General features: G+C 34.5%; 1 long non-coding RNA gene across 1 annotated transcript in view; it reads right to left on the bottom strand.

The window, feature by feature from the left end:
- Positions 1-6488: 6488 nt before the first annotated feature.
- Positions 6489-18567, bottom strand: part of LOC133821144 (uncharacterized) — a 35583-nt gene continuing 23504 nt past the window's right edge. The window contains exon 3 of the long non-coding RNA XR_009887336.1: positions 6489-6533. This is a non-coding gene — a long non-coding RNA (uncharacterized LOC133821144). The remainder of the gene's footprint in view (positions 6534-18567) is intronic.

Here is an 18567-nt window from a genome sequence, read left to right on the forward strand (position 1 = left end):
TAGGTTTATTGCTATTGGCATGTTAGTTGTGATTCTTCGATTTGTTAATGTACTACTTATAAGCATGTTTATGACCCGCCACGACCGAGGTCATCAGTTGGAACAAGGGTTAGAACCATACACTACGATGTATGGAAGTTAAACTCTGTTAATGAAATAGTTAACTTTTGACCAAAATTTTTAGTACCTAAACCTAAACCTAGCCTCGTGGCTCAAATGGAGGTTCGCATCTCCTCCCTATGTTTATGAGAGTCGTGGCGCCTCAATAACAGGGCAGCGACTCGCATTGAAATCCTAGTTTTTTCTGGTTTTCTGCAAGCTAAATCTCACCAAAAACCTATCCAGACATAGATTAATCAAAAAGACAAAGTTCCCAAACAACTCAACACCTCCATAACCACAAAACCCAAGCTAAAACTTGGCCAAAACCTTATAAAATCTCCAAATCATAATTGAGTTTCTAAAACTCCAAAACTCAGATAAAAACAAGAGAAACATATGGATTTGAGGTTAGAAATCATTGCCTCTGCTGCCCAACATGATGCCAAGCTTTTCCTCGAGCAATCCTGAGCCTAAACTATTTTTGATTCCTCCTAGATCTTAAGGATTCCCAATCAATTGAGAGAGAGATAAAGAGTATGAACAAGAGAGAGAGTGTTGCTCCTCTCTTTTTTTTTTTTTTTTGTGTTTTTCGACTTCTGAGAGGTTACTTAAAGTTCAAGTAACTATGAGCAAATCCTAAGGCTCAGGGTACCCAAAAACGTCCCCGAGAGTAAAATGGTCAAAAGCCCCAAAATTCCCTCCTAATCTCACTAACTCCGATTATATCCTCGAATAGTTATCTCTAATATCCGATATCCCGGTAGTGCACTAAATACCCAAAATATCCCTTGACTCACCCCGAGTCGGGTAATAGGTCCAGTTGTGACTTTCCTACTAACTTGCTCCCTAGGATTACCTCGTGTCGAGTAATCCAAATATATAAACAAAATAATGTGGTCTCAAACATATATCACATATATGCACATATATTCCAGTATGAATATTTAAGAAACAGGCCAAATTATGAAAATTCCCTTCCAATAAGAAACAGACCCACATGAATATTTAATACACCTAAACATGCATATCTAGTCATATTATAATATAACTCATTATGTCACATAAACACATATATCATAATTAAATCACATAATTTTCCATAATTTGCCATCCTGGCCCTAATTATGGCCCTAAGCCTTATTACGTAATTTGGGACGTTACAGGAGGAGTCTTCCTTCTCTGAGGAGAAGGAACAATAGTTTGTGTAACGACCCAAATTCGCTAATAAGGCTTAAGGGCCTTGATTAGTGTGCCTGGAGGGCATAATGGGAATTATATGTGATTTAATGATTTAAAGCATGTTGTATGGCTATTAGAATATTTGAGATGCATGGCTATGTGTATTAGTATGCATGTAGGCCCTGATTAGTTTAGAAAGGGCATAATTGTAATTTTGGCCCGTTGAGGGCATAACTGTATATATATGCGACAATTGTTGAGACCACATTATTATGTGGATATATCTGTGATCTATGACTCGAGACAATCCTAGTGAGCAGATTAGCGAAAAAGTCATGGCGGGGATTTATACCCGGCTCGGGGTGAGCCTAGGGTATAAATGGGAATTTAGTGAGTATATTGGAGTCTATCTTGACATAGAGGAATATAATTGGTGAATAATTAAGTATCGGGAAATATTAGAGACACTCGAGGAAATTAGCGGGAATTGGGTAAAATGACCAAAATGCCCCTAAGTGGATTGAAGGTTTAAAATTAAAAGGGAGGGCATAATGGTCATTTGGCTTGCAAGAGATAAGTATTCTGAGGCTTTATACTTAGTTGGAATTTTAGAAAAGGGTAGAACGCTAAGGAAAGAAAGGAAAGAAGGAAAAGAAAGAAAAAGAAAAGGAAGGAAAACAGAGTAGTTTCCTTAGGGTAGGTTTGTGGTTCTCTCACCAATTCTCTTCATTCTTCTTGAAGAAAAACTCAGAAGGGTGCTAGGTCAGGCTGAGCAACAAGAGTACTAAGCTAAGCTTGAAGGGCTGGCAAAGGATTAGCAAGAACAGATCAATATTTGAGGTAAGTCTTTAGAGTTTTCAGTTTCTGGTTTGGCATGTTTAAGCTATGGTGTCTAAGCTGAGTTGATGGGAACTTTAGGGGAATTCAAGCCAAGGTTTGAGAAGGAGCAAGCTAAGGTGTTCTAGAAGCTAACTCAAAGTCGAATTTCCATCAAAGGTATAAATTCTAAGCTTTAAACTTTGAAGTTCTGACTATTTTGCTGAGTTTCTGAAGTCTAGGGTCAACTATGGTGAATTTTGAGATTGGGGATGCATGTGATTGGATTTTGAGTATTTGGGATGAGTGGAGTGTGTTAATAAGCTTGTTTTTTATTTTGGTGAAGGTTTGGAGAAGTTTTGGTCAAGTTTGGCTCGAGAAAATTGTTGGAAGGGAAAATTTGATGTCTGTTGTCTGTGACTAGCGCTACAGTGCTAGCCTTTGGGCGCTGTAGCGCTAGGCCATGCTTTCTGGGGGATTTTTATTCTGCTTGTAGCGCTGTAGCGCCCTCCTTAGAGCGCAGTAGTGCTGCCCTCTCTCCAGAGAGGGATTTTAGGGTGATTTACAAGGGTTTTTTACCAAGGGTTCGGGGTTCGATTCCACCACACTGTTTGGTGGAATTAGGACTTCCCGGGGGCTCGGGATTGTTCCCGAGGCTAGGTTTTGGACTTGAGGTTTGGTGATGACTTTGACCTATAGTTATGATTAGGTGAGCGCTAGGGCTCGAGAGGGATCTGTTGGGGTTTTATGCCCTAATTAAAACCCAAATTCTTTGTAATCTCATTTTATTATCAATAAAAGAATAGAAATCATTTTTTGACTTGGTCAATCACTTTGCTCACATGTTTTATTTTCATGATTATTTATTTAATATAAACTTCTATTAAATCCCGAGCATATAGCTAATCTTATTTATAGTGACGTAATCACAATGGAATATAAATATGATTATATGTTCAAAAAATAAGTTAGTCCTAAGATTAGTCAGTGCACCGGATTTACACTGACTTGCTAATCTACGATATGATCTACTTACACATTACAGTGTTATGTTTTTTCCAGAACATTAACAAAGTAGATAAGATCGGATGTATATGTTACATCGGACAGGACCGATATTGACAGTTGATAAGATAAGTAAACATACCGTTATTATCTATTCTAGTCATATCATATAGTTGACCATAGGTCAATTCAATCTCAATTCTGAGTGGTTAGTATTCAAACTGATTGTATTATTTGAGTTCTTTGACTTGTTCGTTACCAGCTTACCCTACGGACTAGCCCATACTTACATCTTGGGAACTCGGTAGTATAATTGAGTGGGAGTGTTAATCATAGATATGAACATCTATAGCTTCTGATGAAGAAGTGAAAAGATGGTTTCCTTTTAGTTTGGTTCAAGGTGTTAAATGATAGAGATCTCATTTCAGTAATTAAATTAGTTTACTGAAATATCATTTACAAGGAACTAAGTGTTTTAAGGATAAAATACAATGAGGGGTAAAACGGTATTTTAGTCCTATCTCATTGTAGACCGTCTGTAGAGGATTGAGTGACAATTATTGTTGTAACAATGGATAATTAATAGCGTATCTATATTTGTTATAGAGCGTTCTATGAATTCAAGAGTGCAATTCCAAGTCTATAGTGGAGTCACGAGGAATTAATAAGTTAGTAAATTTATTTGTTAGATTTATGATAACTTATTGGAGCTTGATTTCATAGGCCCATGGTCCCCATTGTACCTTGGATAAAATCATCTAGATAGTCTCAATTAATTGATTTAATCATCAATTAGAATTATCAAAGTTGACCAGGTCAATTTTGGATAGTTTCAGAGAGTTGTGTAATTTTGAGAAGAAAAGAGAAATTATGGCAGATTTATTAATTAAGATAAATTGGTATCTAAATTAATAAATAAATTTAAATCAAGGTTCAAATTATAAATAATTAATTTGATGAAGGATTTAAATAATTATTTAATTAATTAAATCAATAGAAAATAATACAGGCCTTGATTTTAAGTCCAATGGGCTTATAATCAAATGGGAAATTTCACGGGCCTATAGCCCATGATAATTTCGACCTAGGGCTTCAAAATGGCTGTTATTTTATTGATTTTTTAATTAAATTAAATGGCCTAATTGAGTCTGTTGACTGCGTTTTTAGCCAACGACGTGAGCATGTCAATAACGACAAGCCTTCAAGAGAAATTAAAACGACAACAAACGGTATAAACAAGAAAAGTAAAGAACACAGGAGATTTTTATAGTGGTTCAGCCCCGATTGTCGGTAATAGCCTAATCCACTTAGACTTGTGATTTATAAATCTATACTCAAGATCAGATGGACTATGCCAACTGAGTTTCTTCAGTATAAATTGTGAAAATACAAGAATTCTCTCTAATTTCAGCACTTTCTCTCTCTAGAATAGACAGACTCAGTTTTATATCTCTAGAAAGCAGAAGCAGAAGGAAGCCCCTCTCTCATCCCATAAACTCTCTATTTATAGGCCTGGGATCCTCAACTGATATCCCCTTATGATAGGGATATTTTATTATATTTATTACATTTAAACATTCAAAATTCGAAATGTAACAAACCCCCCATTTGTGGGAAGAATGAGAGATTCCCGCGTATGTTGTTGGAGTTGTGTCTGACTTGGTCTCCTCTAGCTAGTTGGTCCACCTCCTACCCACTACCCATGCAAGTGCTGGTTGAACATGCATGGTGGTAGGATATGCATGGTGGTAGGACATGTTTTTGGTGGGTTGAACGTGCATGGTGGTAGGAGATGCACTTCTCTCCTCTAACATGCACTCTCCTCTAGCATGCCATGTTCCTCCTTGAACCAATCTCCTTGGCTTCTCCTTGGACCAAGGTGGTCCGAGGCAACCTCCTTGGCACCTCACCTTGGACAACATTGAGGCAACCTCACCTTGGACAACATTGAGGCAACCTCACCTTGGACAACATTGAGGCAACCTCACCTTGGACAACATTGAGGCAACCTCACCTTGGATAACATTGAGGCAACCTCACCATGATATTCAACACTCACCTTGGACAAGATTGAGGCAACCTCCTTTAGCATCCCCAAACATGTCCGATCGAACATTGTATAGGCTCTCCTTATCAAAATCTAAGTCTCATTCCTCTAGCATGAGACTCCTCCTCCTTAGCTAGTTACCTTGGACACGTTCGAGCCAACACTTAGGAAACTTTGGGAGGCTTGCCTCCTACACACCTTTGGGGTCTCTTAGGACCACATCCTCCTTGGGGTCTCCTAAGACCATTTTCTCCTTGGGGTCTCCTAAGACCACTCCTTTGGGGTCTCCTAGGACCACATCCTCCTTGAGGTCTTGTAAAGAACGCCCTAGACTAATACTTACAAAACATTCGTACAACATAGCTTATAAAAGAATACCGTCCATTACTAAAGTCTCAGGGGACTTATTTAAAATCATGCAAGTTGGCGCCATAAGTTTAAAATAAAACATAGGTTTTTATGCAAAGTTCAAGAAAAAAACCAAATAATTTAAATAACAGAGTCCCACTGATAATTTTAGGAAAAAGTCTCTTAAAAACAAAACATAATAAAAATGGCGTTCTATGTTGATCGTTTTATCGTCCATAGGATTGCCCCACGCCATACACCCCATGATGAAGAACTCCCCACGTCACCACGCGTGCCATAGAGAAAACCTATTTGCTACCTGGAAGGAAAGTAAGGGGGTGAGCTAAAAGCCCAGTAGGGAAGTACAAGCAAGTAAGCAAGTAAGAAAAACAACAAACAGCCAAACACTAACATTCATCTAAAACATCATGGTCTATCATAACATAATCGTAACATTTCATCTTATCATAACATAAATGTGACATATCAACATATCATAGCATAAATGTGACATATCAACATATCCTAACATAAATGTGACATATCATCATATCATAACATAAGTATATCAGCATATCATAACATAAATGTGACATATCATCATATCATAACATAAACGTGACATATCAACACATCATAACATACATGTGACATATCATCATATCACAACATACAGCATACATGATGAGCATGGAACGCTAGTTGTCCATGTCACCCTATGAGGTAAACAGGAGATCACTGGTCCTTGAATAACCTCGGCGCGTCCGCCCTAGGAGTCACGTCTCAATGTCCTTAGTAACTCGGTCGATGTATCTGACATCGAAATCTGTTTGATGTATCTAACATCGTATTCTGTTTGATGTATCTAACATCCATACACATTTCACATTCAATCATATCATCACATTAAGGCATTCATAATTGCATAACAGTTCATTCATATAACAGTCGTACCATTCATAGCATAGAAACATAAAATCTATCTAACTTCCTTACCTCAGGTCCAAGCTAAGAATTTCACAATCTTTCAACGAGCCTATATCATAATCAAAATAACATTTCTTAGGTTCATAAAATTACTATTTTGCCCTTCCATACAACTCATGTGTGCATGGGCCATGCACTCATGATAACAGTTACACTAAAACATGCAATTATTGCCAAAAAGAATAATGCTCGTTCTACCCATTTTACTAACATGTTTGCTTTGTAAAAATTACATAGTTGAATAATATTCATGATTTTGGACGTAAAAGTTGATTTGCATGTAACATGCATACGTGGGAACGTTGCGTAATAAAGACGTTTTCAAAAGCGATAATTCTACATTTCTTTTATTATTTTAAAATCAATAGACATATTATATGCTTTATTTTTCTTAAAATTTCTAAGTTGATTAAATTTCTCAAAAACTTTATTTTATTTTATAAATTTATTTTATTTTAGCTCAAAATAAAATATGTGACATTTTCATTAAATAAATATTAATTTACCAAGAATTAACCAACAAGCTTGGATTTAATTAAAATACCTATTTTAACATGTTTCTTTAGAAAAATATATTTTTATTATTGTGTTACAAAAATGATGTGAAAAATATATTTTAAGTGTGGAAAAATACATTTTGATTTAATTTATTTAAGACTTAGTTTTTAAGTAGTAAAAACTCATATGTGACAATTTAATAACAATTGTTAACCTTTTTAAAACAAACTTTCAGCCACTATTTATTTTATTCAAAAATCACCAATAAATAGAGTCTAAATATTTTTCTCAATCAAAATAAAGAAAAATCATTATTTATCAAAATATGCATTTCATACCATTAAATATCATTTTTCAATATTACCATAACTTAGGAAAAATAATTTATTCCAAAAATTAATCAAATTCATTTTTAGTGAAACTTACTTCACATTTTATTACAAAATTCCAGCAACCATTTTTTATCATTAAAATCACCATATTCAATTTTATAAACTCATTTTTTCTCAAAATTCAATAAAAATTCTGTAGGAAGTTAATTGAGTAAAATATCATAACATGAGACTTAAAATCCTCTTTTAATTTCATAAGAATTAACATATTCATCAAGAACATTATTTATGCATGCAACTCATCTTTTTATCAACTTTTACCCAATTATTTGAAAAAAAACAGCAAGCTTAATTCTTTGTAAAACTCAACTTTTGTCTCAAAAATTACATAAAATCATTCATGCCTATAATCTCATTATGCTCTTATAATATGCATGATTCTACTAACATAATCACATGAATCCTTTTAAAATCATTTGTTGCAATTCCATGAAAGCCAACAAAACTTTTTCAATAAAAATAGCATATAGTAAATTTATACCATATTCACATATGCCTTATTTTAACCTAGCATATTTCTATCATTATTTTCATGCATCTCATAATTTAATCATTCAAAATATAACATGCATCTAACAAAATTTCATGATCAAAATATCAAGATTACCACTTGTTCTCTTACCCATATATCAAAGGTCCTAAAACATGGATCAAATATTTTGTAAATCACACAACATATCAAGAACACCCTTGGGTGTACCTAGGCCGAAATCACCTTACAAGTGTTCATAGATTATAACAATTTTTTTATGCATAGCAAAATCAACATCACAACCCTTAAACACAAATCATGCCCTCACAAAAATCCAAATCCTATACATCAATCCTACCCAAAATCAACCATTAGCACCATTAGCAAAACCTCATATACAACCCACCAAAAACAATATAAGGCTAAGGAAAAGACTATTACCTCTCTTGATTGTAGAATCAAGAACACAAAAGATCAATACCACAAACTCCACACCCTTGTTCAAGCCTAGGGTTTTTATGGGAAAGCCACCATGAAGAGAAGGAAAGAATCCAAACACACACAAAACATAACACAAATCAATATCATATTATCAAATAAAGAGATTAAACAAAGAGAAAACAAGAAGACATACTCTAGGGGGGTTCCTCTTCACTTTCTTCTTCCTTCTTCCTTTCTTTCTTTCTTCCTCTCTCTCTCTCTCTCTCTCTCTACACGCCACTCTCTCTCTCTCTCTCTAGGTCACGGCAGCCACACACACACACAAGAGCAATGGCTCTTCTCTCCTTTCTTAGCCCCTTTATCACAAATCCTCTCATAAAGTCTCCCCAAACAATATTAAGGTAAGTTTCCATTTCTCTTTTATTTTCCTTGATTTTTCTTTATTTCAAAAAGATACAAAGGGATAAGATATGATCATGCCTATCCCCAAATGATCATGGTCTTCAAGTCTTGATTTTTTTACCATTTTAAGGAAATATTCCATTCCCACTAGGTCACATGCCCACTCCTCATTTCCCTTTTCTTTTCTTCTTTTTTTTTTTATAAATAAATTACTCAATTAAATCTAAAATAAGGAAACCTAAAATGTGTAGAAAATCTACACATGTGCACCATGCTACCATGCACTAGCACACACTAAATTACTAGGGTGCATTACTCTCTATCATGCACCTTAGTGCATTCCACCATAGCTCACATAAATACCTCATTTGTCACACTTAAATAAAATGTAACACTAATAGTAAGATAACATGTTACACAATTAATCACTTATTAAATTAATTAACCCAAAACATTTCTAACAATTAAATAAAATAACAAACAATCAAATAAAAAAAATAAACAATTAAATAAAATAACAACACTTAAATAAAACAATTCATCACACTTAACATTTAAATCAAATAAAGCACAAAATTTAAATAATCTAAAAAAAAAAATTTGGTGCACTACAGGTCTCCTAGGACCACTCCCCTTAACTCTCCTAGAATGAATTCTCCTTAGCCTCCTAGGATGCATTCTCCAATTTTTGGGTATAACAGAGTCTATAAAAGGAGTGCTTATAGAGAAGTCCAAATAAGGGTTTTTGATAAGTAAAATTTTCTGATAGTTTTATATTCTCTCTAAACACAAGTCATTTTCTAAGCCTCTTTGTATTTTCTCTTCTTCTCTCTATATCTATCTCATGTGTTGAGAATTGCCCACACTAGTCTAGGTGGTTCTAAGGATACATTGGAAGATCGTGAAGAAAATAGAAGATCGATTCAGTTTCTTGATAATACTCTGCGACAGAGAGGATACAAGAGTTAGAGAAACTGAAGGAAGGACTCTTAATTCCGCTGCGTATACTGTAAGTATTCTATTTTTGTTTCTCTTTGAATTCAATTTTAGAAACATGTTTTAGGCTATCTCGTATTAATTTGTTTATTATTAGATATACATGAAAATAAATAAAGATCCTGTATAAGTTTTTCCAACAACTGGCCTCAGAGCCTTTGATAATCTTTCTTTTCATGCATGAACATGTTTAAAATTGGATTATATGATATGTTTGAATAATTGGATGGTTTTTCATGTTTTTATGAACATATTGATTTTATGTGAATTTTAGCAATTTTTAGGTTATTTTGTTGTGTTTTCTATGCTCTTAATTTTTATATATGCTTTATTTTGTGTAAAACATGGTAAAAATTAATTAGAAAATGGTTTTGGTTTGAAAAATTGCTTAAAAAAATAAATTTTGGAAAATTTTTGGCCTGGCTGCCCATGCGCGCGCGCGCACACCAGCCACCATCGATGAACAGTGCCCCCGTGAACAGTGCCACGGGTACTATTCATCAATTTTTAATTTTTTTTTTTGAATTTTTTTATTTTTGAAAAATAAATAAAATTAAAATTGTGAAAATTTATTATTTATAATCAAAACCTAAAATATCTTTTTGTTTTATCATTTAAATTTTTTAAAATAAAGATATTTTTGTTAGTTGATTTTAATAATTAGATATTTTCTACAAAGAATCAAATTCAAATTTAAAATTAGACTAACAACTTAATTTTAAATCTTTTAATATATTAAAATATTAGAATTATGATATCAGATATTTAAGATATTTTCATTTAAATTCTTGATTTTGTTTTATTAAATCTTTATTTGAAAATATAAATATCTTTTTATTCTATAGTTTTTAATATTTAAATTATTTGAAATTTGAACATTGTTAGTTAGATATTTTGATGGTTATTTGAATTTGTTTAACTATTTAAGATATTTTAGGCTTGTTATAACTATTTATATTTTATTATTTTTAAATGGTTAAAATATTGATAATAGTTATAACAACACAAGATATTTTGGAAAATAGTTAAGATATTGATTTTAAAATTTAAAATTGGTTAAATTTTGAAAAATATCATTTTTTATTCAGCCAATTAATATATTTTTTTTTTTAATGGGATTTAAATTAACTTTGGTTAATTGTTGATAAATCCTATTTAAATTAAATTAATATATTTTTTTCAAATTAACCTAAAACCAAGTTGATTGTTGATAAATGAAATTTAAATTAACTATTGTTAATTGTTGATAAATTTCATTTAAATTGACTTATTTTTTGTAAAAATTTAATTAATTTGAATTCTTTTTGATAAATTCTAGATAATTAATTGTGGTATTTTTGCAAATGAAATAAATTGTGGTATTTTTGCATAAATTCATAGAATTGCTCATATAGTAACATGATTAGGCCCATCCAATTATAACATGTCTGTTTGCACTATATGTGGTATTTTTGCAATTGGGCTTAGATGCATATAGTGGACCATATGTTTGTTAGATATATGGTATTTTGCCAAATAAAATATTCATAAAATGATAGGTTTTATTTGGGCCCATTAGAAAATGTAAAGTTTAAATTCCTCTCTTGTGGGTGATTCCACTTGTGAAGGCCCATTTGCTTTGCATGACTATAGTGGGCCTAATCAATTAATAACAATTAATAAAACAAAGGTTTAAATTCCTGTCTTTTGGACCTTGTATGGAAGATAGGGGGCCTTTGTAGTGGGAATGGCATACTGGACCCAGCCCTCCTCCATACAAGCCCAATTGTTAAGGCCCATTTACTTGAGTTGGACTTAATTGTATAGGTTCATTATATTAGTTAAACCTAAATATTGATTAGCAACAAATTAATTCTAAATTAATTGAATTTGTTTCAATGTGACACTTTAGAATTAATAAGAAATTATAGGACTTTGGTTTTAAAAATTTTAATCTGTTTAATTTTTTTTTGGAAAACCATAGTCATTAATTTTCTAAAAATAAATAATAAAAACACTATTTTTTAATTTTATAATGAGCTTATTTTAAGAATTTTATTCGATCTCCACCGTTGGTTTAACATAGTCAATAGCTTAATGGGGCCTCGAGGCGCTTTGATTCGTCCCCCTACGGAAGGTGTTCATTAGTTATTTTGACAAGGTTAGATTTCGAAAGATAGATAATTATAGGTCAATTTCTACTAGACTCACCCCTACGGTGACTACTAGGACTAAATCTATGATTGTTGAAACCGTGGGTCTAGCTCATAAAATAAGAGATTTTGTTTTCTTATTTTGATCGAATAGTAGGTTGTTAATAATGGTGTCCATTATTAAATGAGTTTACAACTCTATTTAACTAGTGGTATTTTTGACTCTCGCCAACCGGGACAAGGATATCATAGATTAGTTAAAAACCTAAAGAAATAGAGATATGATTGTTTTTGGTATTTTTTCTCATATCTTACATATTTTTGGTATATGTTGTGCTATTTCTTGAAATTTGTGTGAATAGAAGTTTTATTGAGCAAATGTGATTGATTTCTATTTTATTGATAATTTGTAGTTTTAAGTTAAGTAGTGTCTGTGTCTACTCCCATCCTTTCTCAACTTTTGGTGGAGAAACTCACTGAAGAAAACTTCCTTAATTGGAAGCATAACATCAACATTGTGTTGATTGGTGACAACTCTGAATTCGTCATGATTGAGGAATCCCCAGAACGAGCATCGTGTCTGCACGTTAGTGATGGCACCGTCAATGCTCGTGATGGCACTGTAAATGCTTGGATAACACCGTCTCCGAACGTAAGTTATGGCACCGTGAATTCTCGGATGGCACCGTATCTGCACGTTCGTGATCAACTCAACTATGGTCTAACGCAGCTCATGAACGAGCTTCAGATTATTGAACCTGTCATGGGTGGACCTAGTAAAGGAGGTGAAAATAAGACTACTGATGTTGCTGCTCATCTAGCAAAGGCTGAAGCTAACCAAGCTTCGTCTTCGAAAGCTGGAAACAAGAGAAAAGGTGGACAAATAAACAACCCCAAGCCTGCAAAGGCTGCAAAGATGAGTGCACAAACTCCTAAGGGGAAAAACAAGAAAGGTAAAGATAAGTGCTTTCACTGCAAAGAGAAGGGGCATTGGAAACGAGATTGCCCTAAGTTTCTAGCAGTGAAAAACAAAGGTAATGATTATAGTTCATTTATCTTGGAAACATGTGTGTTTAGAGAATGATAAATCCGATTGGATTAATGATTCTGGAACTACTAACCATGTTTGTAACTCTTTACAGCTTCTTGAATCGTGGGAGGAAGTGAACGAAGGCGGCTTAAAGCTTAGAGTTGGGAACGGAGCGTTCATTGCGGTCCAAGCTAGAGGAAGAGCTCGTCTGAAGTTCGGAAATAAATTTTTAATTTTAAAAGATGTATTTTTTATTCCAGATTTTAGTAGAAATTTAATTTCAGTTTCCATGTTGCAATTAGAACGATTTGTTATGACTTTCACAAGTTTTAATATATCTATTTCTTTCAATGGATCACAATTGTGTATTGCATGTTTGGAAAACGGGCTTTATATTCTGCGACCTAACAAACCCCTCGCTCTTAACAATGATTTATTCAAAGTAGCTAAACCTAGGACCAATAAATGTCAAAAGACCGATAACAATAATATGACGTATTTATGGCACTTGAGACTAGGTCACATTGGCTATGATAGGATTCAAAGACTTACAAAGGACGGACCTTTGAGGGAACTCACCTTAGGTGAATTACCTGTCTGTGAATCTTGTCTAGAAGGCAAACTGACCAAGCGTCCATTCTCTGCAAAGGGTGATAGGGCCAAAGAACCACTTGGTCTTGTGCATTCAGATGTTTGTGGACCTTTGAATATACAAGCCAGGGGTGTTTTTGAGTATTTCGTCACTTTCATTGATGATTACTCTAGATACTCATGTCTTTACCTAATGCATAGGAAATCATAAACATTTTCAAAGTTTCAGGAATTCCTAGCAATGGCTCAGAACCAATTAGGTAAAAGGTTAAAGATCTTGCGATCTGATAGGGGTGGAGAATATTTGGATATGCAGTTCCAAGATCATTTAACTGAACTTGAGATTTTATCACAACTTACTGCCCCAGGTACTCCGCAACAAAATGGTGTAGCGGAACGCCGAAACAGAACTTTATTGGAAATGGTTAGATGCATGCTTAGTTACTCATCTCTACCAACTTCGTTCTGGAGACATGCAATTGAAACCGCAAATGACATTCTCAATGTCGTGCCGTCAAAATCAATCCCCAAAACACCTTTAGAACGCTGGAATGGTCGTGAACCTAGTTTACGCCATTATAGAATCTGGGGGTGTCCCGCTCACGTCCTGAGGAAAAAGGAGGGAAAGCTAGAACCGCGAACTGAAGTTTGCATGTTTGTTGGCTATCCTAAAGGTACTCGGGGTGGACTTTTCTACAGTCATTCAGAAAAGAAAGTGTTTACTTCTACAAATGCTACTTTTCTAGAAAATGACTATGTCCAGAACTTTAAACCTCGCAGCAAAGTAGTATTAGAGGAGATGGTTAAAGAATTGACTCCAACCAATGTTCCATTGTCATCAACGCGTGTTGATGATGAAATTCCCACTCTTCATGTACAACCGACGCAAGTCGATTTAAATGAAGAAAGTACCACTGTTCCTGAGCAAATAGTCACGGAGCCTCGTCGTAGTGGGAGGGTTTCTAGAAACCCAGTTCGCTATGGTTTGGATGGTGAAATCAATATGGTTGTTGGTGACACTAGTGATGATGATCCATTGTCTTTCAAACAGGGAATGGCTAGCCCAGAAAAGGAACTATGGCTCGAAGCCATGAAACAGGAAATGGAATCTATGTACTCAAATTCCGTCTGGGATCTTGTGGAAGCACCTAGTGACTTTAGGGCCATTGGGTGCAAGTGGATCTACAAGAAGAAATGAGGTGTTGATGGAAATATCGAGAATTATAAAGCTCGATTAGTGGCAAAGGGTTATACCCAAAGAGAAGGCGTGGACTATGAGGAAACTTTTAGTCCGGTAGCCATGCTCAAATCCATTCGCATCCTCCTATCCATAGCAACCACTCTCGACTATGAGATTTGGCAAATGGACGTCAAAACAGCTTTTCTTAATGGAAAGCTTGATGAGGTCATTTATATGGATCAGCTGGAAGGATTTAAAGTATCTGGACAAGAAGGAAAAGTTTGTAAGTTAAATAGGTCCATCTATGGACTTAAGCAAGCTTCTCGTTCCTGGAATCTTAGGTTTGATGAAATAATCAAAACCTATGGCTTTGAACAAAATATTGATGAGCCCTGTGTTTACCAACTGAAGGCAAATCAAATAGTGGTATTCCTGGTTCTTTATGTAGATGATATCTTACTCATTGGAAACAATGTTAAAGAAATTATCAGATGTGAAGAATTGGCTGAGCACTCAATTCCAGATGAAGGATTTGGGTGAAGCAAGTTATGTTCTAGGTATCCAGATCATCAGGGATAGAAAGAACAGACTCTTAGCTCTATCTCAAGCAGCTTACATAGATAAAGTGCTTGAACGTTTCTCAATGACAAATTCCAAGAAAGGGCGTCTACCGTCCCGCCATGGAATTCATCTTTCAAAGAAGCAGTCTCCCCAGACTCCTGAAGAGGAAGATGCAATGAGAAAAGTTCCTTACGCATTTGCAGTTGGAAGTCTGATGTATGCCATGTTGTGTACTAGACCAGATATCTGCTATGCAGTGGGAGTAGTGAGCAGGTATCAGTCAAACCTAGGACCGGAACATTGGATAGCAGTTAAGCATATCCTGAAGTATTTGAGACGGACTAGGGATTATATGTTAGTCTACAAGGGTGGTGTTCTGAACCCTGTAGGCTACACCGATTCAGATTTTCAGACTGATGTCGATGACAGGAAGTCTACTTCTGGAATGGTGTTTACTCTTGGGGGTGGAGCTGTGATTTGGAGAAGCATAAAGCAGTCTGCAATCTCAGATTCCACCATGGAGGCTGAGTACATAGCCGCGTCAGAAGCAGCTAAGGAAATAGTCTGGCTAAAGAAGTTCTATTCGGATCTCAGTGTTATTCCAGAAATGGATAAACCGCTTGTGTTGTTTTGTGACAATACAGGAGCGATAGCCAACTCAAAAGAACCTCGAAGTCACAAGAGGAGTAAGCATATAGAAAGGAAGTATCACATTATTCGAGAATATGTGGCTAGGGGAGATGTGAAGGATATGAAGATTGCAACTGAAGACAATCTTGCGGATCCGTTTACAAAGACACTACCAGAAGCTACATTTGATAAGCATATCAAGGAGATGGGATTAGTAGAATTAAGGCATTAGTTTCAATTAGTGCAAGTGGGAGTTTGTTGGGGTTTTATGCCCTAATTAAAACCCAAATTCTTTGTAATCTCATTTTATTATCAATAAAAGAATAGAAATCATTTTTTGACTTGGTCAATCACTTTGCTCACATGTTTTATTTTCATGATTATTTATTTAATATAAACTTCTATTAAATCCCGAGCATATAGCTAATCTTATTTATAGTGACGTAATCACAGTGGAATATAAATATGATTATATGTTCAAAAAATAAGTTAGTCCTAAGATTAGTCAGTGCACCGGATTTACACTGACTTGCCAATCTACGATATGATCTACTTACACATTACAGTGTTATGTTCTTTCCAGAACATTAGTAAAGTACATAAGATCGGATGTATTTGTTACATCGGACAGGACCAATATTGACAGTTGATAAGATAAGTAAACATACCGTTATTATCTATTCTAGCCATATCATATAGTTGACCATAGGTCAATTCAATCTCAATTCTGAGTGGTTAGTATTCAAACTGATTGTATTATTTGAGTTCTTTGACTTGTTCGTTACCAGCTTACCCTACGGACTAGCCCATACTTACATCTTGGGAACTCGGTAGTATAATTGAGTGGGAGTGTTAATCATAGATATGAACATCTATAGCTTCTGATGAAGAAGTGAAAAGATGGTTTCCTTTTAGTTTGGTTCAAGGTGTTAAATGATAGAGATCTCATTTCAGTAATTAAATTAGTTTACTGAAATATCATTTACAAGGAACTAAGTGTTTTAAGGATAAAATACAATGAGGGGTAAAACGGTATTTTAGTCCTATCTCATTGTAGACCGTCTATAGAGGATTGAGTGACAATTATGGTTGTAACAATGGATAATTAATAGCGTATCTATATTTGTTATAGAGCGTTCTATGAACTCAAGAGTGCAATTCCAAGTCTATAGTGGAGTCACGAGGAATTAATAAGTTAGTAAATTTATTTGTTAGATTTATGATAACTTATTAGAGCTTGATTTCATAGGCCCATGGTCCCCATTGTACCTTGGATAAAATCATCTAGATAGTCTCAATTAATTTATTTAATCATCAATTAGAATTATCAAAGTTGACGAGGTCAATTTTGGATAGTTTCACAGAGTTGTATAATTTTGAGAAGAAAAGAGAAATATGGCAGATTTATTAATTAAGATAAATTGGTATCTAAATTAATAAATAAATTTAAATCAAGGTTAAAATTATAAATAATTAATTTGATAAAGGATTTAAATAATTATTTAATTAATTAAATCAATAGAAAATAATACAGGCCTTGATTTTAAGTCCAATGGGCTTATAATCAAATGGGAAATTTCACGGGCCTATAGCCCATGATAATTTCGACCTAGGGCTTCAAAATGGCTGTTATTTTATTTATTTTTTAATTAAATTAAATGGCCTAATTGAGTCTATAAAAGGAGTGCTTATAGAGAAGTCAAAATAAGGGTTTTTGGTAAGTCAGATTTTCTGATAGTTTTATATTCTCTCTAAACACAAGTCCTTTTCTAAGCCTCTTTGTATTTTCTCTTCTTCTCTCTATATCTATCTCATGTGTTGAGAATTGCCCACACTAGTCTAGGTGGTTCTAAGGATACATTGGAAGATCGTGAAGAAAATAGAAGATCGGTTCAGTTTCTTGATAATACTTAGCGACAGAGAGGATACAAGAGTTAGAGAAACTGAAGGAAGGAATCTTAATTCCGCTGCGTATACTGTAAGTATTCTATTTTTGTTTCTCTTTGAATTCAATTTTAGAAACATGTTTTAGGCTATCTCGTATTAATTTTTTTAATATTAGATATACATGAAAATAAATAAAGATCCTGTATAAGTTTTTCCAACAGGATCATGCTCAAGGAGTCAAGTGATCAAAGCTAGCAAATTTAAGGTAAGAAAACTACACCCGGTTATATGTTTGTGATGGGACTAAGTGCTCCCGATATCTGTATAATGTCAATGATGGTATTATTCCATGGGACATGTGATAGCGGCCTAAGGGTGCCGTACACAATATTTGCGCATAGGGCACGGCTCGGCCACTGGTAGCAGAGGACAGCTTAATATTCACTGAGCTCGGTTTAAGCGGGCCGGAGTCAGTGGGATAACGAAGGGTGCGGCCTAAGGGCGCTAACCCTAGTTATCATTTGTGCACTGATGTATGATATGTTTAGTATGCTCAATACTTGATTATTCAGAATGTTTAAATGGTTGAGAATATGTAATGCAACATGAGATATTGGATTGTCTGTTGATTGCTTATGCTCTGTTGTTGTGTTTTCTTGCTGGGCCTTGGCTCACGGGTGCTACGTGGTGCAGGTAAAGGCAAAGGCAAGTTAGACCAGTCCTGAGATGGAGAGCTACAGGGTTGAATGTACATAGCCAGCTGATCGATCGCCATGACCGAGGAGTGGATCAGGACAGAGATTGCCTAATTGTCTGTTTTTCCTTAATATGGCTAATAATGTATTTAGTTCTTGAATGTTTTGTAAATGGT

Source organism: Humulus lupulus, chromosome 3, assembly GCF_963169125.1.
Source record: "Humulus lupulus chromosome 3, drHumLupu1.1, whole genome shotgun sequence".
NCBI classification, from domain to species: domain Eukaryota; kingdom Viridiplantae; phylum Streptophyta; class Magnoliopsida; order Rosales; family Cannabaceae; genus Humulus; species Humulus lupulus.